The sequence below is a fragment of the Narcine bancroftii genome, chromosome 5 (genome assembly GCF_036971445.1).
Source record: "Narcine bancroftii isolate sNarBan1 chromosome 5, sNarBan1.hap1, whole genome shotgun sequence".
Lineage (NCBI taxonomy): Eukaryota > Metazoa > Chordata > Chondrichthyes > Torpediniformes > Narcinidae > Narcine > Narcine bancroftii.
In genome coordinates this window covers 147,774,049-147,798,519 of record NC_091473.1, presented here as the reverse complement: position 1 = coordinate 147,798,519, position 24,471 = coordinate 147,774,049, and the positions used below count along the sequence as shown (strand labels likewise).

Sequence of the window (24,471 nt, the reverse complement as noted above, 5' to 3'; positions counted from 1 at the left end):
TGTTGGAGAGGGAGCAGAGGAAATTTACTAGAATGATTCCTGGAATGCAAAGGCTAATGAGGAACGTTTGACAACTTTTGGGTTGTTTTCATTTGAGTATTGGAGAATGAAAGGAGATCTCATAGAGATGTTTCAAATATTGAAAGGTTTTGGCAGAGTGAAGGCAGATAAAATGTTTCCCTTGATGGGTGAATTGAGGACAAGGGGGGGTCATAGTCTTAAAATTAGAAGTTATCCAATTAAAACAGTGAGGAGGAAGAACTTCATTAGTCAGAAGGTCATGGGTCTGTGGAACTCACTGCCGCATACAGCGATGGAGGCCAGGTCACTTGGAGAATTTAAACAAGAAATGAATAAGTATCTAGTTAGTAAGGGTATCAAGGGATATGGGGAAAAAGCTGGAAATTGGAACTAGGTGTGAGAGCATAGTTCAGGTTAGTGTAGTGTCATGGAACAGACTCGATGGGCCTAGTGGCCTGCTTCTGTTCCTTTATCTTGTGATCTGTTCAAAGTGAAGGGAGGAATGTTAGGGGCGATGGCAGGCATTGGCAAGGGTAGTGGTGGAGGTTGGTAAAATAGGGACATTCAAAAGACTCTTGGACAGGTGCAGGGATTCAAGAAAAATAGGGGATTATGGGTGTGAGGTAGGGAAGGTTTAGGTTGTTAAGTACAAGTAGAGCCCGACTTACAATGGGGCTTGGTTCCAGGACTCGCATCATAAGTCAAAATAATTGTAAATTGTAATTGGGTGAAAGAAGCACAAGATTTGCTGGAAAGAAATGCTGATAAAACATGAAATTTACTGGAAGAAAACCCACAAGATTTGCCCCCCAAAAAGCGAGATTTGGCCCAAAAAATGCGAGATCACATCGAAAAAAAAACGTGAGATTTGCCAAAAAAAATCCGCAAAGTTTTGACCGAAAAAAAAACACGAGAACAAAGCCATCGTGACTTTGAAATGTTGTATGTCTTGATATCGTAAGTAGGGGTCTATCTGTACGTTTATATTGGTGGGCAAAACATTGAGGTCTGAAAGGCCTGTACCGTGCTTTAATGTTCTATTATTGCAGCCTGCGGCCCACTTCGTGGGCTGACACAGGAAACGGCCGTTGAATGCGGTGATCGAGCAAGCAGCACGCGGGATGGGAAACACGCTCCCATAGGCTGCAATAATAGTGGCCGACTCAACCAATCGCTGTCAGTGGATCGCAGGGCATCTGATCTGGGCCTACGGTTCTGAGGCGGCCAATTGGCAGCCAGCTCCACTCAAGCCACACTCCGGTGGTGATACGGCTGCTACCTACAAAAGGCAGAGCTGTATCTCAATACACTCAGTGTCAACTACACTCCCTCCATGTGAGAGTCTTCTTTTTGAGTATAACCTCGAGCTATAACCACGCCATGCCTTGAGCTATAACCATAGTGGCCGACTACACCATGTTCTATTCTTCTACTTACAGTCTTAGATTCATAGGGTTAGAGTTGTAAAGAGAACACAAGGCAGCTGCAGAGGCAGGTTGATAGGTTAAATGAGTGGACAAAAGACCTGGCATAGGAGCAGAATTAGGCCATTCAGCCCATTGAGTCTGCCCGTCAATTGATCATGGCTGTTATACTATCCTTTTCAAGCCTGTTCTCCTGTCTTCTCTCCATAACCCTTGATTCCCCACCTCATTACGAACCTATCTACCTCCGTCGGAAACATACTCAATGACTTGGCCCCCGCAGCAACGGATATCACAAACTCCTTATCTCTTAAAGGACATCTTTTGTATTCCGATGCTGTGCTCCCTGGTCCCACTATCCAGGCCTTTCAGTTTTCAATAGATTTCTTCCCCCGCCAACCCCCATCCCCACCCATTCTTCAGAACTCTAGTGAGTAATGTCCCAGGGCTATGAAACGCCCCTCAGATGATAGTCCTTTCATTTAGGAATCATTCTTGTGAACCTCCCTCTGGACCCTCTCCAATGCCAATGGACCCTTCCTTTGATAAGGAACCTAAAACTGCTCATGGTGCTCCAAGTGCACTCTGACCGAAGCTTTATAAAGCCTGAACATTACATTTCTGCTTTTACATTCTATCTCTCTCGAATTTGCCGTTTTTTAATCCCTGAGTCTACCAACAGGTTAACCTTCAGGCAACCTTGCATGCCAACACCCATGTCCCTCTTCCCCTTTGATTTCTGAACTCGTTGCCCTTTTCGAAAATCGCCTGCACCTCTATCCATCAAAGCGTGTGGTCATGCACTTCTCTGCACTGCATTCCACCTGCCGTTTTCCTTGCCCAATCTCCGAACCCATCTACGTCCTTCTGCAGACTCGCTGCTTCCTCAATCCTACCTTGCCCCTCTCCGTAAAGTGTATAATGTTTGGAAAAATCTCCAATCGCTCCCTCTGGCAGGAGAAACAAATGCGACAAGCCTGTTATCTAAATGGTGAGAGGTCGCAGAAATCCGAAATGCAGAGGAAATTGGATGTCCCAGTGCTTGAGGCACAAATGGTTAGTATTCAGGTGCATCAAGTAATTAGGAGAGCCAACAGAATGTTAGTGTTTATTGTTAGGGGAATTGTATAAAAATAAGGAGGTGATGCCTCAGTTATACAGGGCATGGTGAGACCAAATTAGGCCACTCTCAGAGTATTGTACTGTAATGAATTGGAAACAACTTCTCCTCACTTATGATCAACACAGGCACACCTCAAGGATATGTGCTAAGCCCACTGCTCTATTCACTCTACACCCATGACTGCGTTACTGGGCACAATACAAATGTCCTCTTCTCATCTGCCGATGACACAACAGTTGTTGGCAGAATCACATGCAGGCAATGAGGAAGCGTAAAGGGGGGAGATGAAGCAGCTGCTCGAGTGGCACTCAACGTTAGCAAGACCAAGGAGTTGATTGTGGAGTTCAGGAGGAAATCAGAACACTAACCAGTCCTCATCAAGGGGTCAGCAGTGGAGAGGGTCAAGAACTTTAAATTCTTGGGTGTCAACATTTCTGAGGCTCTGTCCTGGACCCTCCACGTTAATGGAAGGCTTGCCAGCAACTATAATGCGTGGGGAGTTTGAAGAAATGTCACCAACGACTCTCAAAAATTTCTATAGGTATACTGTGGAAAATAAGATGACTGGTTGCTTCACTGTCTGGTATGGAGGTGCCAGTGAACAGGACGGGAGGGTTGATAACTTGATCAGTGTTACCTCAGGCTCCAGTCTTCATTCCGTTGAGAACATCTACAAGAGACAATGCCTTTAAAAAAAGTCGCTTCTATCTGCCAAGGACTCCCCCCCCCCCCTCCACCACTCCCCCACCACCCAGGCCTTCTTCTCACTGCTACTATCAGGAAGGTGGTACAGAAGGCTGAAGTTGAGAACTAGCAGCACAAGGAGACAGTTTCTTCCCCTCTGCCATCAGGTTTCTGAATGGAGAGCGAACCACAAGAAATGACCCACCATTTTCCTATTTTCTTGCACTATTTATTTTTGTTTTATTTATTATTGATTTATTTTTGAAATATAATTTAGAGCAATATTTACACCGTGACGCTACTGTGGAACAAGTGCAAATTTCGTGACAAGTGCATACCGAGGATATGGTGGGGCTGGAGAGAGTTCAGTCAAGGATGATGCCCAGATTCACGAGATCACAAGATAAAGGATCAGAAACAGGCTATTATGGGAGGGATTGGATAGGGTGGGCTGGTTGTTCCTGGAGCCAAGGAGGCTTGAGGAGTATCGAGAATATGAGAGAAATAAATCTTCGGCCCATGCTGGGGGCATCAATAACAGGAGGACATAGGTTTAAAGAGAGAGGTTGATATCCAGAACCCGCTGCCCTAGGAGATGGTGGAATTAGACCTTTTAGTGACTTTTAAGCACCTTCTTGCATTGGCAACAAGGATATAAACCCACTGTGGAGCAAAAGGGTAGATGGACAAGAAAGTCTGCATGCTCATGGTGGGCCTGTTTCTGTGTGGTACGATGATGGCTCTATAACTGCACGAGGTGCACAGTTCAAGGTTCCTTTCATTGTCATGTCATAACACCACAAAATGTAACATGCACAATACCCACCAGTATTTGCCTGCCATAAAGGCAAACAATGAGTGGCCATGAACGTGGCCCCGTGCTCCCAATTATGAGAGATGGAGAAGCAAAAGAGAGTCCCTTCCCCCTCACTGAGTGTCTATGGATTTGCCTCCAGTGCCTCTGCAGCCGGTACAGACTCCTGTTCGACCTATTGGCAACCTGAGCTCCAGACCCAGGATTGGTCTCCTCCTTTCTGAAAGGATTTGAAGGCAGTTCCGAGCTAATTCCAAGCCTGATATCTGAGAGGAGCAGGCAGCCTCCAGTGGAAATGTTGGACATGCTCTCCTTTTGTCTGCTGGATGTTAGAAGAATGACAGGGTACATGACAGAGTGTATGTGGAGAGGGTGTTTCCTCTTGTGGGATAATCTTCAATGGGGGGGGTGCGGTTCACTGTTTAAAGGGTCACCCATTAATATAGAAGTGAGGGGATTTTTTTTAATCTTGAAGGGTCAGAACTTATTGGAACTTTCCATCTGAAACAGAGCTGGAAGCAGACTTTGTATATTTTCAAGGCAGATATAGATTCCTCATAAGCAATGGCGGTGGGACTGGGCATGTTGCAACTTACTGAACAGGGGAGTAGTCTTGAGGGTCTGAGTGGTCTATCACTGTTTAATTTATGTGTTAGATCAGTGGTTTTCAAACTGCCCCCCTAAACTCCCATTCCACCTTAACCATTCCCTATGCCATAAGTGCTCTGTAAGGGATTGCTGAAGGTGGGATGTGAGTAGGAGGGGAAAGTTGAGAACCACTGTTTTATCGTCCCTCATTGACTCATTATGTGCAGGGTTTCAGAACTCCAAAGGAAATGATCCAATGACAATTTTTCTCAAGCAAAATATTTCAGTAACAATTGGGTCTCGAGCAGTGGTTCTTAACCTTCCCACTCGCATCCCACCTTCAGCCATCCCTTAATAATCACAGAGCACCGATGGGATAAGGATTGCTGAAGGTGGAATGGGAGTTTGGGTAGGGGGGGGCAGTTTGAAAACCACTGTGTTAGACGTTTGTCTCCAAGTTTCCAAAGGATGGTCATCTCTTCTATGTCCACTTCACATCTGAATTAGATTGAGATCTACTGATCATTCCCACATGTACTGAGCTCCCGAAAAATTGTCTCTTTGCATTCTCCCCTGACCCCGTGGCCTTCCTCCTGGTACTCCCGTTTTCTCCGATGTTCCACAAATGTACGTGAGTTAGTAAATTGATTGGTCAAGTAGGTGTATTTGGACGGTGTGGGCTTATGGACCAGAAGAGCCTGTTAACTTGCTGTATCCTGAGATTATTTAAAAAAATCATCAAATACGTGGTCTACCCAGGTGTCCAGTTGATCTGTTTTCTAGCTCGTTATCCCTCTAAACCAATGGTTCTCAATCATTTACTTTCTACTCACATCCCGCTTTAAGAATCCCTATGCCATCTGGGCTCTGTGATCAGTAAGGTGGGATGTGGATGGAAAGAAAAAGGTTGAAAACTACTGTTTTAATCGTCCCTCATTGACTCGTTATGTGCACGGTTTCAGAACTCCAAAGGAAATGGGCCAATGACAATTTTTCTCCAGCAAAATATTTCAGTAACAATTGGGTCTAGAGCAGTGATTCTCAACCTTCCCTTCCCACCCAAATCCCACCTTAAGTAATCCCTTACCGGTGGCATAGGGATTACTTAAGGTGGTATGTGAGTGGAAAGAAAAAGGTTGAGAACCACCACTCTAAACTTTTCCAATTAATTTTAAACGTCACCTTTCCCATCTCTGTCTCCTTTTGCTCAAACATGCTAAATTCTTAGGGCCCTTATCATCTCCAATTAACACCTTTGGTTGGTCTGGAGCCCTCCCCCAGCTAGCACTGTCTGAATTCTGAGACTTTCTGAGATTTCCGACTTCTGGCTTATTCCTTGAACAAGGCCTCAGGCCCGAATCTTCCTCGAAATTTCTTTGTCTCCCTAAAGGTGCTGAAAAGACCGGCTGAGTTCCTCCAAGTGTTTCGGTGTGCTTTTACTACAATCACAGCGTCTGCAGACTTTTGTGTTTCACTCTGGTAGTTCATGGAACTAGTTCCACCACTCCTTGCCGCTATTTTTTTTAAAAAATCATTATAATTAGACTTTTATCACAATGAAAGTTGCCTGGTCGAATTTGAGGAACTCAACCATTCTGAAGCAACCTCACCAATGGAAGAGAATGATGTAAAATTCGTTTGCTCTCCCACACCTTCCGGGCAGACTTGGGTGATTTTTCCCAGCTCCCGCGGCATTCCTCCCAATCACCTCGAGCATTCCAGCAGCCACCATTTGCTGAATAAAGGAGTGCAAAGCAACCAGGGTGTCTTCGGAAAAGCTCTTGAGGTATCCAGGCTTGCCTGGAACCCTTTCACTGGTAATAGAACATTACAGCACTTAACTGTCACTTCAGATCACGAAGTCGTGCCAACCTATGTAAACTGACTCCACAACAAGCTAATCCTCTTCCACACATCCATAAGCCTCTGTTTTCCTTACATCCGTGGGTCTAAGAGTCTTCTAATTGTCAGTTACGTATTACCTTTACTACATGAAGGACACTGTTTTACCTGCTCAGCTTCTCCAGCATTTTGTGTTTTTACTTCAAACGCGGGGTCCGCACATCATTGTAATTTACTTCAGCTTTCTAAATGTGGCTATTGTACCACCCCCGGCAATGCATTCCTGTCACCACGTCGCCCGCCATTCTCCATGTAAAAAATCTTACCTCTGGTGTCTCTTCCAAACATTCATCCACTCACCTAAAACAAATGTCCTCTGGTAATGGCCATTGCCACGCAGGGAACAAGGTGCTGGCTGTCCACCCTATCATAATCTTATAGACCTCTATTAAGTCACCCCTCCTCCTTCAGATCCACGCATTCAACCGCCGGTTCTGTGCCTACCTGGCGTCCATCGAGAACTGTAAGCTCGCTTCCCTCAAGACTGCAGCCTCTGCAACCCTCCACATAGATCCATATCACGTGGATCCCCATCTTGGCCCTGGCTGCCTGTCCTCCGGAGCTCCTGGCATTACGGCCGGCAGCTCGAGCCCAGGCCCCGGCCACCCACCGGATGGAGCTCCCACCCACCGACCCTGGCTGCGGACCAGGGCCACCTTTCCTCCCCCAACTCACCAGAGGTGCTGACCCCCTCGACTGCCGACTCCCAACACCTGCAGAAGATGCTGGAGCCTCCCTCGCTGACATGCGCCATGTGCCTCCCAACACAGACTGCTTGCTGCCAGAGTCCTGAAAATGACCTGCTGAACTTCTCCAGCATTTTGTGTGGTTTTTTTTTATCCCATCCTTCATCACTCCAAAGAGAGAAGCTCCATCTCGCTTAACCCTTTCGCCTCCAGAAATGTTCTTCATTTCTGGCAGCTTCCTGAACCCTTCTGCACTCTTTCCAGAACTTCCACGTCTATCCTGTAAGGAGAACTAAACATGGGTGAGGTTTGAATCATTGGGTCTTTATTCTCGAGCGATTCGTCGGCTGAGGGGAGACCTGACAGAGGTTTATAATATCATGAGGAGTGAGGATAAAGTGAATGCTCAGTCTTTTCCCCCAGGGTTGATAATTCTAGAACTAGAGGGCATTGGTTTAAAGAAGATGGGAAAGATTTAGGAGGGACATGAGTTACAACCTCATCTCATCCGTAACTGGATCGAGCTATAGAAGTAGATGTCTAAAAGAGATTGGGGCGGATCTGTTTGACCTGCTGAGTTTCTCCAGCTTTTTTCTGTTTTTACTCTGAGGGCAGCTTCAGACCCATTTCAACTGAACCCCTGTTGTGACATGAACAGTCGCAACAGTGGCTGCCAGTCCAAGTTTCAGAAGAACATCTCATTTTCAGACTGGGCACTCTTCAACTGGATGGCATTAACATCAACTTCTCTGATATTTAGAAACCCGCGCCCCCTCCCCCACTCTGCCTTATCTCCTCTTTCCCCTCTGTCTCCTTTCACACAGACATAATCAATTCTCTCCTCGCCCCTTAACTGTATTTTTACCTTTGCTGGATCAAGGCACTGTTTGACCGGCTGAGTTTCTCCAACATTTGTATGTTTTTTCACTTAACCACAGTGTCCACAGAATCCTGTGTTTTACCTCTCCCCTTAACACAGTGGTTTTCAAGCAGCTCTCTCTACACTCATCTCCTTTGGAGCTATGAAACCGTGCACATAACAAGTCAATGAGGGACGATTAAAGCAGGTTTTCTAACTTTTTTCTCTCCACTCACACACCACCTTAAACAATCCCTATGCCTTTGGTGCTCTGTGATTAGTAAGGGGTCGCTTAAAGTGGTACGTGAGTAGAAAGATAAAGGTTTGAAAACCTGCTTTTAATCGTCCCTCATTGACTCGTTATGTGCACGGTTTCATAGCTCCAAAGGAAATGGGCCAATGAAAATTGTTCTCAAGTAAAATATTTCAGTAACAATTGGGTCTAGAGCAGTGATTCTCAACCTTCCCTACCTGCTCACATCCCACTTTAAGCAATATCCCGATGTCATAGGGATTACTTAAGGTAGAATGAGAGTTGGGGGGGGGGGGGGCACTTTGAAAACCATTGCCTTAGCAGACCCAATTAACACCTTTTGTTGGTCTGGACTCCTCCCCCTGCCAGCACAGTCTCCATTCTGAGATTTCCTGTTTGCTTATTCCTTGTCCCGAAACATCGGCAATATCCTATGGATACTGCAAGCCCGGCCGAGCTCTTCCAGCATGTCTTTCTTTGGCTTGGCTTCGCGGACGAAGATTTATGGAGGGGGTAAAAAGTCCACGTCAGCTGCAGGCTCGTTTGTGGCTGACAAGTCCGATGCGGGACAGGCAGACACGATTGCAGCGGTTGCAGGGGAAAATTGGTGGGTTGGGGTTGGGTGTTGGGTTTTTCCTCCTTTGCCTTTTGTCAGTGAGGTAGGCTCTGCGGTCTTCTTCAAAGGAGGTTGCTGCCCGCCAAACTGTGAGGCGCCAAGATGCACGGTTTGAGGCGATATCAGCCCACTGGCGGTGGTCAATGTGGCAGGCACCAAGAGATTTCTTTAGGCAGTCCTTGTACCTTTTCTTTGGTGCACCTCTGTCACGGTGGCCAGTGGAGAGCTCGCCATATAACACGATCTTGGGAAGGCGATGGTCCTCCATTCTGGAGACGTGACCCATCCAGCGCAGCTGGATCTTCAGCAGCGTGGACTCGATGCTGTCGACCTCTGCCATCTCGAGTACTTCGACGTTAGGGATGTAAGCGCTCCAATGGATGTTGAGGATGGAGCGGAGACAACGCTGGTGGAAGCGTTCTAGGAGCCGTAGGTGGTGCCGGTAGAGGACCCATGATTCGGAGCCGAACAGGAGTGTGGGTATGACAACGGCTCTGTATACGCTTATCTTTGTGAGGTTTTTCAGTTGGTTGTTTTTCCAGACTCTTTTGTGTAGTCTTCCAAAGGCGCTATTTGCCTTGGCGAGTCTGTTGTCTATCTCATTGTCGATCCTTGCATCTGATGAAATGGTGCAGCCGAGATAGGTAAACTGGTTGACCGTTTTGAGTTTTGTGTGCCCGATGGAGATGTGGGGGGGCTGTTAATCATGTCTATGTTTTTACTAAAGTCAGCGTCTGCAGGCTTTCAACTCCCAAGTTTCAGAACATCTGCTTCACCTCAATCCCCTGACACCAGCAGTCTCACAGGCACCTTGAAGTAGGAGAAGAGATTTTCCCCCAGTTGTTATGGTGCCGTGATAGAATTCTGAGTTTCCTAAAGGGTAGCTCTGGTGAGCAATGCTGCAGTCGCTTGGTTATCATCTGTGCGTATGACATTATCAGTGAAAATGAGCAGCGCTCAGCAGCAATTAACATTTACGCTGTGGTTGTAATATCAAAATACCAAAGTGTTTCACCTGAGTGTTATCCAGAGTTGAAACTAAGCCAGAGAAGTACAAAAAGCTGCAAGTACTGGAATCTTGAGCAGACAAAGAAATCACTGGTGGAACTCAGCAGGTCAGACCGCATCCGTGGAGAGAAATGATCTGTCAACGTTTCGTGTTCAAACATTTTATCAAGACTTTGTGACCTACTCCATTGCTTTGAGGTCCATTTGGTGAAAGCGCAGTCGCCAACTTGCCCTGGAGGAAAAATATGAGGGAAATGTGGTAATCCTTCCAAATACAAGTGCTCTGGGTGGATGGTACCTCCACCACCATAACAGAATCGAAAGCTATGGAACAAATTATGAAATTGGCTAATTCTAAGCCTAAGGGATTACTCTGTAGGCTTACTCCCCTTTATGGTTATTGAGGCTGAACCTTTTAATTCCATGAATGGGACGCCATAGAACAGCCCATAATGTTGTATTGACCCATGTAAACCTGCTCCACAACAATCTAACCCCTTCCTCACGCCCAAAACCGTCCATTTTTATTCCCTCCATGTGCCTGTCTTAAGAGTCCTTTAAATGACCCTATCGTACCAGCCTCCACCACTGGCAATGCATTCCAGGCACCCACCATACTCTGTAAAAGAAAAACTTGCCCTGATGTCCCTGCTAAATTTTCCTCCCTTTGCCTTGTACAGATGTTCTCCGGTACTTGCTATCGTTGCCCTGGGAAAAAGGTGATGGCTGACCATCATAATCATACATATTGGTAGTCCTTCAATTCGAAGAAGACCCAAAATATTGCACAACAGAAACCTGGAATTTTAAGTGGAACAGCCGTTGCATAGGGGCGACCCCACTCTCTCGGCAGAAGAGACTTTGTCATGCTCTAAGCGCTCCACAATGCCTGCTGGACCTGTCTTCTTGACCATTAGACCATTAATCGGTCACTTCTGCCCAATCCGCCAGGGCCAGACCATACGCTGGGATAGACAGATCCCCTACCTCGCCGAGGGTCAAAGACCCGACGGCTACCCTCACCTGGTCTAGCCCGTCTGCTTAGATGGTTTACCGGGGTGTGGCCGCTGTGTGTGCTACAGCTCCTTGGAGCCACAGGTGAGAGCTGAGAACCAGGTGGGGACCCCAAAGGTGGACGAGCTGGCCAAAAAGGACATGGCAGTCTCCCCCCCCCCCCCAACCCCACCAGAGGTTCTACCCTCCCTAGACACCCCATACACCACAATCTTATATTATCTTTTTTAGGTCTCGTCTCACCCTTCATCTCTTGAAAGAGAAAATCCCTAGTTCCGTCAACATTGCATCGTAAGCCACGTTCTCCAATCCAGGCAACATCCTGGTTGAGAAGGGAGGAGAGAAAGTGAGGCTGGATGGGTGTAATGGTGGCTGGATCTTAGTAGTAAGAACTCCTTGGTATGAAGCCCCTGTGATTAATAGAAGCTGAGGGGTGAAGTGATCAGTGGTCTACATTCAGATGGTGAGTTGAAACAGTCTGGTGGTGTCATGGCAGGCAGTGTCACAACGTACGAGTCATGATGTGGCTGGGCTCGTTTCTGAGCAGGCTGAAATTTTGTGGGGGCAGGTGGCCTGGTTTTTCTTGCCTCCAGACGAAGAGCCCAGACCCAAAATGTGTTGGTTGCCTTTCACCTCCTCTGGATAGTTGTCGAGCTGCTGGGTTTCTCCAGAGCATTTGTGTATTGCATTCAATGCCAGGATCTGCCGACTTTCATATTTAACTCAATGTGGCGACGTTTCTGGGCATTTGCAGCCAAATGCAATTATGTGAAAGTGTTGAACATTTAAAAATGACTAGATTGAGAATAAGGGGAACTGAGTGAAATCAATTCAAATCAGGTAATGTGCATTATGTTTCTTTCTACTTCACATTTATAAGCCCCATTGAAAATGCCAACCTTTCTGTTCAGTGCCTGCTGGATTTCAGGATGTCCTTGACAGCACAGCACAAGGATCATTCAAGTTTTACCAGTTACACACGCCTGATTGACAACATCCATCAGCTCTTCCTCATTGTCCTCTCAATGTGTCTTCAAACACCTAAGCGGTTTGTGAAAGCTCCCAGCCTCGATGTGGTGAAGTGCTATAAATGTAGGGCAACCCCCTCCCACACTCACCCCACAAACTTTCGATGACTTGTATTAGCCTTGACATTTGATATCAAACATGACCTTCTCATGTTTTGAGAATAGAATCAATAGGACTGACTGTAATTTCCATTGACCTATGTGTATACACACACACACGCACACACACGCACACACACACACACACACACACACACAGCCTCCCACCTGGTCACGCACATATACTGCATGCACACATGATTGTGAGTGTACACACACACACACACACAGGTGGATGTTCACACACACATATAAAGACATAGCACAGCATACATACATCACATTAGCCAAATGTAAAGGAGTTTCAAGTTTTGAATACTAATGTGTGCAGTCTTCAACCCAGCATGTCTTTAATGCAGTGCAGGGAAGCCAATGAGGAAAGAATGACATTCAGTGTGATTGATCAGCTGCACTTGCCTTCGCCTGCATGTCAACATTACGTGCCACCACAACTAGGCTGATTTTGCTGATGGTTAGATTAAAGGATGTCCCATTGAATTGGCAGTGTTCTTTGGGGAACAAGAGTGGGGCTGAAATATGTTTCTGGACATTCCTCAGTGCTTTGTCCTTTTAAGACGTGGTTCCTTTTCCAAGAGATGAAGAGTGATGGTGCTGAGGGGAGACAATATGGATTTTTATATCAAAAGGGGTGAGTGGACACAGTCTAAAACTAGAAGGCGGAAGTTAAGGGTGAGAGGGGTTAAGAGATGGAAGGGGACTATTTCATTTGTCGATACATGGATAAGAATGGTTTGCAGTCATTTTTTTTTGGCTATGGCCCCCTTAGGACTCTGCTCAAAGTTTATGGCTCTCCTTCCTCGAGAAACAGTCAACTTTAGTTCATTTAAATTAAGTGAATATTTTAAAAAAAATTTAGGCCTTATTGGCCCACAAGCCCGTGATGCCCAGTTACAAACCCTGGCGTGGGAGGAAACTGGAGGAAATCCACGCAGAGAAGGGGAGAATGCACAAATCCTTGCAGACGGCACCGTATTTGAAACCCGGTCGCAGAAACAGCGTTATGCTATCCATGCCGCCATTTTCTTTCCTACTTCTCTCCTATTGACTACATGAAAGCCAGGAAAGAAATTTCACTATTTCAGTCCGTGGCCCACCCTTAAAGGTGCTGTGCCCCCCCCCCCACCAAAGTGTGTGGTGTTGAGGATATACGTCGAATGCAGGATGTTTTGGCGGGCATAGCAGTTAGCGACACGCTGTCACAGCGTCAGCGATCGGGACCGGAGCCCGAATCCTGCGTTGACTGTAAGAAATTTGTACGCTCTCCCTGTGTCTGCGTGGGTCTTCCCCAGGCGGGCTCCGGTTTCTCCCCACCGTTGGAAATGTACCTAGAAGGGCGAAGGTGTAATTGGACGGCACAGGCTTGTAGGTCAAAATGGCCCCTTACAGTGTTGTATGTCTAATTTTTTATACATAAATTAAGATTAGCTGAGATGGATCTCTTGGTCAGCATTGGATGCACCATTTCTGAGAGCCTGTCTGAATGCTGTAAAACCTTATGATCCTGTGATTCAAATGATCTACCTAAAGAAATGATAAAACAGTCTGTCAACATGTGGTATTGATTTCTGGAGAACAGACAGGGCTTGGTTAGCAGATTGCTTCCATTGAAACTGAGTTTTCCCTGATGTTCTGGCTAATGCTTAACCCTCAACCTACATCTTTTGAAATGAAAGACCTGCTGTCTGTCAGAGCTTGCTGAATGGAAATTCACTATTGATGCTTCACAACATGATGGAAGTGAACGCTCTTCAGAACAAAAACTCTTCAATGGCTCCAAAGCACTGAGATGTCTGGGGTTTCGAGGGATGCAGCTTGTTCTGAGGGGGTGAGTGAAGGTTCACCGGACTGATTGATCCCTGGGATGGCAGGACTGCTGTGTCAAGCAAAACTGGATGGACCAGGATTTGGAAGAAGGGGGTCTCATTGGGATGTCAATGGTTGGTGCAATATTATTGCAACGCCTGCGACCAGCGTTCGAATCCAACGCGGTCTGTAAGGAATTTGTACATTCTCCCCATGCCTGTGTTGGTTTCCTCCAGTTTCAGATTTCAGATTTATTGTCAGAGAACACACATGACATCACATACAAAGGGTCACAGTCCAAGGAGAAGGGGGAAGCCGTTTAAGATTGAGATGAGGAGAAACTTCTTCCCACAGAGAGTTGTGGATGTGGAGAACTCTCAGCACAGAAAGTTGATGAAGCCACTTCATTAGGTATAATAAAAAGGGAATTGGGTGTTGGCCTCAAGGCTAAAGCGGTGAAGGGATATGGAGCGTAAAAGGTAAAGGCTCTATTATTGTCACATTTAGAATGTAGCATACATGAAATTCTTCTAACTTTTGTCCACTATAAAGACAAACAGAGAGTCGCCACTTTGTCCTGCACCCCACACAGAAACCTACAGCCCTGGTGTACCTTGACGATCACCCCTCCAAGTACTGGCCAGTCCTGAGCCTGCTTAGTTTCTGAGGTCAGGCAACCCAGGCGTATTCAGGCTATTAGGTGCTGTTGGCACTCAGATTGCATGATCTGCCATGATCGTATTGAATGCTGTTGAAGGCTTGAAGGGGTGGATGGCCTTATCCTTGAACCATAGAGTACTACAGCACAGAAACAGGTCCATCAGCCCATCTAGTCTGCACCCAACTAATACGCTGCCTAGTCCACTGACCTGCACCTGGACCATGTTCATCCATACCTTTCACACCCTTCAGCCGGCACCTTGTTCCACACTCCCTCTGCTCTCTGTGTAAAGAAGTTCCTCACAGTCTCCCTGAAGTTTTCCTTGTCGCATTCTCCTTCCGTATCACAATTTCCAAAGGAATTGGGGTAGGGTTGGGTGAGGGCAGGAAAAAGGTTCACAGGGTACTCTTGGAGGGAAAGGAATGTGCACTTCAGCTCCAGATGAAAGTGAGCAGCCCTGATTATGGGGAACTGTGTCTTATAGAGAGACTGTAAGCTTACAACAGAGCGGGTCGGAGGTGAGCAGGAGGGTCCCCAAATATTTTCTTGTCATCTACCATGTATCTTCTGAGTCACTCACAATACATCACAGATAAACTCTGCCCATCATCAAGGATCCACGCTACCCAGGGCACCCTCTGTTCTCGCTGCTGTTGTCAGGAAAGAGGGCTCGGTGTCACAAGACTCCCCCCACCCGCCCCCCCCCCCCAGGTTCAGGAACAGCAGCTCCCCCTCCTCCATTAGACTCCTTCACGACAAACTCCATCAGGGACTCATTTATGGATACTTATTTTGATGTTATTTATTACTGAATATTTATTTTCTGTTTTGCACAGTCAGTCTGTTTACATTTATTTCTTAGTTTACATTTTAATCTTTTGTATACGCATTTTTCTTGAGTGCATTTTTTTTTCACTTAAAGATGAGGAGAAATTCTTCTCAACCCACAGGAAAAAAGACTCTCAGTTTTGTACATGATATCAACGACATATTTTGTCGATAAATCTGAAATTTGAACATCTGAAATTTGACATTCAGGTTTTTGAAGGGGTTGAGATCCTCCCTCTCCACTCCTCAATCTATCCATGGATCGAATGGCATTGCTTTAAAGCAGTGGTTCTCCAACTTTTTCTTTCCACTCACATCCCACTGTCAGTAATCCTCTGTGATCAGTAAGGGATGGCTGAAGGTGGGATATGAGTGTGGAAAAATGGTTGAGAACCACTGCTCTGGACCCAATTGTTACTGAAATATTTTGCTTGAGAAAAATGGTCATTGGCCCATTTCCCTTGGAGTTCTGAAACCGTGCACATAACGAGTCAATGAGGGACGATTAAAGCAGTGGTTTTGAAACAGACCACCTTAAGCAATCCCTTACTAATCACAGAGCACTGATGGCATAGGGATTACTTAAAGTGGGCTGTGAGTGGAAAGAAAAGGTTGAGAACCACTGTTTTATATGCAATGTTTTAATATTCGTGGAAAATTTTCTGAAGGATTTAGAGGGGAGATGAAAGCTTATATTAATGCCCCTGGGATTATAACCAAGGATATAAAACTACTAACAGCAACTTTGCATATTTATCTCTATATTTTGTCAGCCAGGAACCATAGAACGCTAGACCCTAGAAAGAGGCCCTTCAGCCCATCTCGTCTATGCCAATCTATTATTCTGCCTTGGTCCACTGACCTGCACCTGGACTCTATCCCTTCCCCTCCCATCCACGTACTTGCCCAAATTTTCTTTTGGTGTCGAATTCGAGCCAGCATTCAGCGGCTTGCTTGTTCCACAGTCTCTGCGTCCAACTGTATTGTGTGGTGATATGATTTACACTCTTGTAATTGGAGTACCTTAAGTACTTGTGTGGCTGCAGCAAGTAAGAATGTTGGTGCACCTGGACATCAGGCATCGCATGTCGGCAGAACCCGGCAGTGTCTGTGAGGAGTTTGTTCGTTCTCTCCATGTCTGCGAGGAATTCTTGCAGGCCCTCCAGTTTCCTCCCACCTACCACTTTTTTAAAAAAAATACTTGCCTTGCATATCTTTGAACTTTCCATCTCTTGCCTTAAATGTATGTCAAGTATTAGCTTATATTTTTAGCTTGGGAGAAAGGGTGGCATTGTTAGTGTAGTGGTTAGTTTCTTTCTTTGGCTTGGCTTCGCGGACGAAGATTTATGGAGGGGGTAAAAGTCCACGTCAGCTGCAGGCTCGTTTGTGGCTGACAAGTCCGATGCGGGACAGGCAGACACGGTTGCAGCGGTTGCAGGGGAAAATTGGTTGGTTGGGGTTGGGTGTTGGGTTTTTCCTCCTTTGTCTTTTGTCAGTGAGGTGGGCTCTGCGGTCTTCTTCAAAGGAGGTTGCTGCCCGCCAAACTGTGAGGCGCCAAGATGCACGGTTTGAGGCGTTATCAGCCCACTGGCGGTGGTCAATGTGGCAGGCACCAAGAGATTTCTTTAGGCAGTCCTTGTACCTTTTCTTTGGTGCACCTCTGTCACGGTGGCCAGTGGAGAGCTCGCCATATAACACGATCTTAGGAAGGCGAGATGGCAGAGGTCGACAGCATCGAGTCCACGCTGCTGAAGATCCAGCTGCGCTGGATGGGTCACGTCTCCAGAATGGAGGACCATCGCCTTCCCAAGTGGTTAGTGCCACACTATTAAATCACCAACGGCCCAGGTTTAAATCCAACACTGTATGTAAGGAGCTTGTACGTTCTCCCCACATCTGCGTGGGTTTCGCCAGGTGCTCCGATTTCCTCCCACCTTTCAAAACACACGGGGTTGTAGGTTAATTGGGTGTATTTGGGCAGCACAGCTTCAAAGGGCAGAAGAGTCTGTCACCATGCTCTACATCTGAATTTTTAAAATTAATCTTAAATTTCCAGGCACAGTGCAGATCAGGACCTAGCCCAGTCTCTCTGCAACTATACATGAACGCGATCTCGTAAACCCACGATTGTGAAGAGGGGAGGGGCCAGATTATATCCGCTAATACTTCAGTGAGGCTTCATGAAAGGCTTTACTGCACACTGCCAATGCCAGCATTTATAGTCCATCCCTAAATGCCCTTGAACCAAAGATGTTGCACGGACTTCAGGAGTTGAGTTACCGGGAAAGATTAAACAGGTTAGGGACTCTACTCCTTGGAACGAAGAAGAATGAGGGGAGACTTGATAGAGATTTATGAGATTATGAGGGAAATAGACAGAGTAGAGGTGAGTAGGATGTTTCCACTTAGATAAATATGAGAGGTCGTAGCTTTAGGCTGAAAGGGGAGAGGTAGAAGGGGAAAATTTTTCACTTGGCGAGCAGTGGGAGTGTGGAATGAGCTGCCATCTGATGTAGTGAACGCAGATTCAATCTTGAGTTTTAAAAATGAATTGGATCAATACATGGATAGGAGAGGTCTGGTGGGTTATGGAATGAGAGGAGGTCAGTGGGACTAGTTAGTTTTATCGGTTAGCACAGGCCGGAAGGGTCTGGGTTTAAGCATCTAGAGTATAGGGAGAGATTGGACAGATTAGGTCTTTATTCTTTGGAGCGTAGAAGGTTGAGAGGGGATTTGATAGATGTATTTAAGATTATGAAAGGGATAGACAGAGTGGATGTGGATAGACTATTTCCGTTAAGAGGAGGAAAGATTAAAACAAGAGGACATGAGTTAAGAATTAAGGGGCAGAGGTTTAGAGGTAACATGAGGGGGAACTTCTTTACTCAGAGAGTGGTAGCCGTGTGGAATGAGCTTCCGGGAGAAATAGTGGCAGCGGAGTCAATTGTATTATTTAAGAAAAGGTTGGACAGGTATATGGATGAGAAGAAGATGGAGGGTTATGGGCATTGTGCAGGGAGGTGGGACTAGAAAGGGGTGTTTGGTTCGGTGCGGACTAGAAGGGCCTAATGGCCTGTTTCCGTGCTGTAATTGTTATGTTATGTTATGAATGGGCTGTTTTTCTGTGCTGTAAAGTTCAATGTTTCAACCGACAGTGTAGGGTGTGGAGTCACGTGGACTAGATCAGGTAATCCAGGTTTTCTTTATCTTTTTAAAATATTTTAATTGGGCATTTAATATATGTTCAATTATACTATGTGCAATATATTTAAAAATATAGGGAAAAGATTTCAAATATGAACATAATCTGACTCACTTTGTGGTAAAACATCAAACAAAAAAGAGGGGAAAAAAAACAACCCAAAAGAAGGGGGAATAAAGAAAAGAAAGGAAAAATAAAATTAAAAATTATTTTTGAATAAACAATCAATTTCTTCTTTGTTTGTAAAATAAAGGAAAATTTATACAATTGTCTTTCCTTCTTGTTCTGGAAGAATTTTTTTCAAATGTTGTATGATTCACGGTTGATCAGAGCCATTATCTGTTATATTATCCAGTTTAAATAAAAGGGAAAGGTAATCCGGGTTTTTAATCACAATCTAAACACTGCTCAGTGAAGCGAAACCCCGATCTGTGCCCAGTCTCTCCGCCTTAGAGAAGGCCACAGTGGGAGCCCCATCCATCGCATTTTACTCGTGACTCTCTGGCTGAATTACTGCATCGTTACCATCTTTAAAGATGTTGCCATCTTTACTGAATAATTTCATTGCCTGTTGATACCACTTACACCTTGTGCACAAATTAGCTGACATTATAGTCAATTCTCAGCCAAAAGACTCCAGTTATGCAGGCAAAAGCAAAATCCTCTTCCTCAGAAGCTTGTTTTTCTCTCATTCCCCTTGATGAATTATCCATGTTTCTGCAGGTCTGCATGCTGCCAATTAGCAGAAGATGATGTTGCGCATCCATTTGCTCGGTCCCTTGAATTAGTCCCATGGTTCCAGGAACTGTGCTGTCCATTTTGAACCACCCTCAACAAACAGGTGGTCACTTCCCAAGTGGACTGCCACAGACAGGAACCTGAACGTTAATGAGAGAAGCTTTCTCATTCAATTTCCTGTACCCTGCACTCTATATCCATTCCTTGGCTTCTCTTTATTTTGTTTTATAGATACCGTGCGGTAACAGGACATCCACAACTGATTCCTTTTTAATCACCCACTCCAGTGTCTTGCTGACGAAACTTGCCCCATTCAGGGTTCTCCAGATGATAACCTCTTTCTTTCAGGTCACCACAGAGTTCCTTTTTGTTTTCCTTATTCCAAGTGAAACATTAGATAGCCAGTCCTCTCCTCTATCATGAGCCACAAGGGCTTTGACCAGGCCATCCTCCAAATTGGGGCTTCTTGCCAGCTTGTCCTGTTCCAGTTCCAGCTGCTCTTGCTGGCTGTAACTCTGTAGAAGTGATTCTGTCTGTCTGTCTGTCTGTCTGTCTGTCTCTCTCTCTCACTCTCTTTCTCTCAGAGAGAAAGCCTGTTTGATTGTCTCTGCTTACAAAACCACATGACCCTCTTACACTGCTCTTTTATCTGTTGCCTTTGGTAAACAACAATCCATTAGTGAAGTCTCTTGAGCACTCTTCAAAATTCTTGCAAAAGCTCTGTAGCCGATATGTCTCGCTTTGGGCAGAGCTCCAGTATTTTAAATAAGATCTGTTTTAAAGTGTTTGTATGTGACCTTCTCTAACAAACCTTTCCAAATTTATCTCCACAACAACACATCTATATACCCGATATACTCTGTCATAATACCATGTGACCTGCTAACCCCATCTTTGGAATGTGGAAGGAAACCAGAGACTTTGAATGAGGGTGGGGGGGGAGGATCTCATTGAAACATTTCAAATGTTGAAAGGCATGGACAGAGTAGATGTAGAAAGATTGTTTCCCATGGTGGGAGAGTTCAGGACAAGAGGGGACGACTTCAGGATGAAAGGGCATCTACAGAGTAGCGGAGGAATTTCTTTAGCCAGAGGGTGGTAAATTTGTGGACGATAAGTCATTGGGTGTATTTAAGGCAGAGATTGATGAGCCAGGGCATCAAAGGTTATGGGGAGAAGGCCGGGCAGTGGGGCTGAGTGGGGGAAATGGATCAGCTCATGGTTGATTGGTGGGGCAGACTCGATGGGCTAAATAGCCTATTTCTGCTCTTTGTCTTCCAGTCACCCAACGGAAACCCAGGTTTCCAGGTGAACATACATGATGGCGGAATGGCGGTGATGTTACTGGCTTTTTCATCCAGATAGCTGCATTATCAATCTAAAGTTCTTGAATTCATATCCTACCATGCATGCAATGGAAATTTAGTGAAGTAAATGGAATTTAAATAATAATGACCCATCAATTCGCTGCAGATCCTACCCTTCACCCACAAACGAGGGACAAATTTCAGCAAACAGTTAACCTCTTAATCGCCAGGCCCTGGGAGAAAACCGGTGCGCCTGGAGAAAATCCACGGAGGCACGGGGAGACCGTACAAACTCCGCATGGTGGGCACCCGAGGTCAAGGTTGAACGGGTGTGCTCCTAGTGGCGTGAGGCAGCAAACCCACTAGCTGTTCCACCAGATCAATGTGCGGCATTATCAGCCAGTGCCCAACGACATAGTTAATGAACGGACGGGGAAAAGGACAATGGTGAGGAGCTTATCGTCGAACACATTGTGCAGTGTGCGTAGGCATCGACATTCTTACCGGCCGCAGTGGGGCAGATGCTTGCAAAATCAATATCTATAGTGGTAAAGCAAGAAAGTTTGCAGACTCTATGATTGTAGTTAATACACCTAGGTGCTGGAGAAACTCAGCAGGTCCTGTAGCGTCCATAGAAGGCAAAGATATATAACCCGTGCTTGGGCCTGAGTCCTTTATTATGAGCAAGACTTGCACCAGTTAGCTTGGGTTCTTCCCCCTTCCCCTTCTTCCCTCCTCTCTTATCCTCCATGCTCCTTCTTATTCAAACCCCTGCCTGTTTTCTGCTGTTACATAAAACTGGCTGGAGGAACTCAGAGCATCGATCAGTAGGAAAGAAAGAATGGTCAACGTTTCAGACATTTTGTAAGGATTCAATCTGTAAAGGTGCAAATTTGCCGTTGACACCATGGTTGTCGGCAGAATCACAGGCGGCAATGAGGAGGGAGTTCGATCAGCTGGTGTCACAACCACCTTGCACTCAATGTGAGCAAAACCAAGGAGCTGATTGTGAACTTCAGGAGGGGGGAGCTGGGAGAACACAAACCAGTCCACATCGAGGGGTGAACTTTGGAAAGGGTTAAGAACTTCCAATTCCTGTGTGTCAATGCCTCCGAAGATCTGTCCTGGGTCCTACATGTCAATCCAATCGCAATAAAGGCTTGCCAGAGGCTATACTTCGTGAGGAGATTTGTGTTGTTGCCAAAGACCCCTGCAAATTTCTACAGATGTTGCTGTGGGGAGCTTTCTAACTGGTTTCATCAATGTCTGGTATGGATGGATCAATACACAGGGCAGGAAAAAACTGCAGGAAGTTATGAACTTTGCCTGCACCATCGTAGGGATCAGTCTTCACTCCATCGAGAACATCTATGGACATGAGGAAAGGAGCCTCTGTCCTCAAGGACCCTCACCGCCCAGACCCCCAGTCCTCTTCTCACTGCTGCCATCAGGAAGGAGGTATCAGAGCCCGAAGGCGAGCACCCGGCGGCACAAAAACCGCTTCCTCCCCTCTGCCGATAGACTTCTGAACAGACATGAACTGCAGACACTACTGTGATTTTTTTCTATTTTTGAGCTAATTATTGTTTTAAAATTTCATGACATGTCCATGCTATAGATTCTGATTCTTGTGTGAAACATGGAAATCTGCAGACTCTGTGGTTATAGTTGAAGAACAGAGATCCTGGAGGGACTCAGCCGGCCTTTCAGCATCCATTGGAGGTCAAGATATCTTCCCTACATTTTGGGTTTGAACTCAAGAGCTCAGGCCTGAAACATCAGTCATATATTGTTACGTCCTATGGACGCTGAGTTCCTCCAGCAGTTCTGTGTTTTGACTGATTCTGAATCAGGCACGAAACAGCAATTATTATTTTCTTCTCACTCAAGCCGAGCGACCTGCTGCGTTCCTCCAGCAGATTGTGGGTTGCTCCATCACAGAGCTGACCGCTTCCTGCCTGATCACCACCTGCGTGCCTCCTCGCCCTGCAGAAATGCTCATCGCACCGCCGCAGAAGTCGAGCTTTAGAAGTGTTCCCTTGCCCCGTGGAAGATGCGATTCACATGACACAGGTGGGGGGAGGGATGGGGGGAAGCTCTGGGGACTGTGACCTAGTTCTGATCCCAATGCTTCAGGTTGACTGTGTTGACCTGGTTTCACTGCTGGAGGGGATTACACAGGAGAAGTTGGATCACTGAGCTGGCTGATCACCGGGCCAGGGAGGCACTTGTTGACATGCATAATGGCTGAGTCTTCCACACCGATACTTGGTCCTTTTCATCTTTCGAGGCACCAATTCTTTCCCTCGCTTCAAAGGGAGACGGCTCACAAGGGTCATCAACCAAGGTGTAAACATTATCTTGACAGCAACATTTGTCCAAAAAAACATTTTTTTTAAAAAATGCCTCACTGTGCTGGATAAATTTGGCTTCAATTTCAGCTGCCTCGATTCCTTGATCTCGAGAGAGATGTGCTCAGTAATGAAGGCAGCTCTGAAAGTACGTCGAAACCCTGTCGTTAGCCTGAGCTGGGTCCTTCAGCTTGGAAGGGTGTCTCTTTGGCACAGCTGCCTCTGGGCATTCCCCATCCCAGTGAAGAGAGAGGCTGGGGGTTTTGGCGGGGTATACTGCCTCCAGTTGGAGCCCGCACGCCTCTCCAAGGCATCACTTCAGGCTTGAGTTTTAGTGTTGGCTCAAAGGCAAAGCAAATGTGCAAGGCCCAAGGTCAGGTGGGCTCATGCTCGCCCTGTCAGGAGGGGGAGATGCACAGGCACCTGATTGGGTGGGGATGATGCAAGCTTGGATTGGTGTAAGCCAATTGACGCAGATGCCTTGTCTTGTTGCCCCCCTCCTCTGCTGTGGACCAACAGTCCATGGTCCGCCGACTGCATTGCTTGTTACAAACCTATTATTTTAATTTCAAAACTGATACACTCTCTGTAATATACATTAGAAAAAGGTTTTATGAAAACTGATTCCTAATGTATTAATGCCTCATCTACTCACATAATTCCGTCGAGGATTGCACAGTTCATGTAGAGGTTAGTGCAACGCTGTTACAGCGCCAGTGACGCAGGCTCGAATCCTGACTGTATAGAGTTTGTACGTTCTCCCCATGACCTGCATGGATTTTTCCCTGGGTCCTCCGGTTTCCTCCCACGCTCCAAAGAATGGGTAGATTCGGGCAGCACAGATCTGTGACCAGAAGGGCCTGCCACCATGCTAGATCTCTATATCAAAATTAAATTAAAAACAAAATTAAACGATCGGTCAACGTTTCAGATCACACAGTCTTGAGAAAGGGACCTGACCCAAAATGCTGATGGATTTTTCCTACCCAAGGATACTGATAAGATCATTACATAGATCATAGAACATTCTGCTCAGTAGAGGCCCTTCGGCCCATGATATTGTACTGATCTTTCTAAACCTTAAAATAAATGAAAACTTCCCTCTAATGTTTCCTCCCTTCAGATGCCCTCTGGTGTTTGCTATTCCCGCCCTGTGTAAATGACGCTGGATGTTCACTTTATCTCTGCCTCTCATAATCAGGTCAACCTTCTATTTATCCTGCCTGTTTTTAAGAGTATGTTAAAATATCCCTATTGCACCCAGCCTCCACCACCACCCCAAGCAATGCCTCCCAAGCGGGCACTACTCTCTGCGTTTTAAAAAAGAAACATAGCACTGACATCTTCCCTAAACCTTCCTTCCCTCACCTCATGCAGATGTCCTCTGGCGTTTGCTGCTCTCGCCCCGGGACAAAGGTGCTGGGCTGCCTACCCTGTCCAA

At 46.1% G+C, this 24,471-nt stretch overlaps 1 protein-coding gene across 11 annotated transcripts in view; it reads left to right on the top strand.

Moving 5' to 3' along the window:
- adgrl2a (adhesion G protein-coupled receptor L2a) overlaps positions 1–24,471 on the top strand; it is a 905,078-nt gene that overhangs the window by 595,497 nt on the left and 285,110 nt on the right. The window lies entirely within an intron of this gene.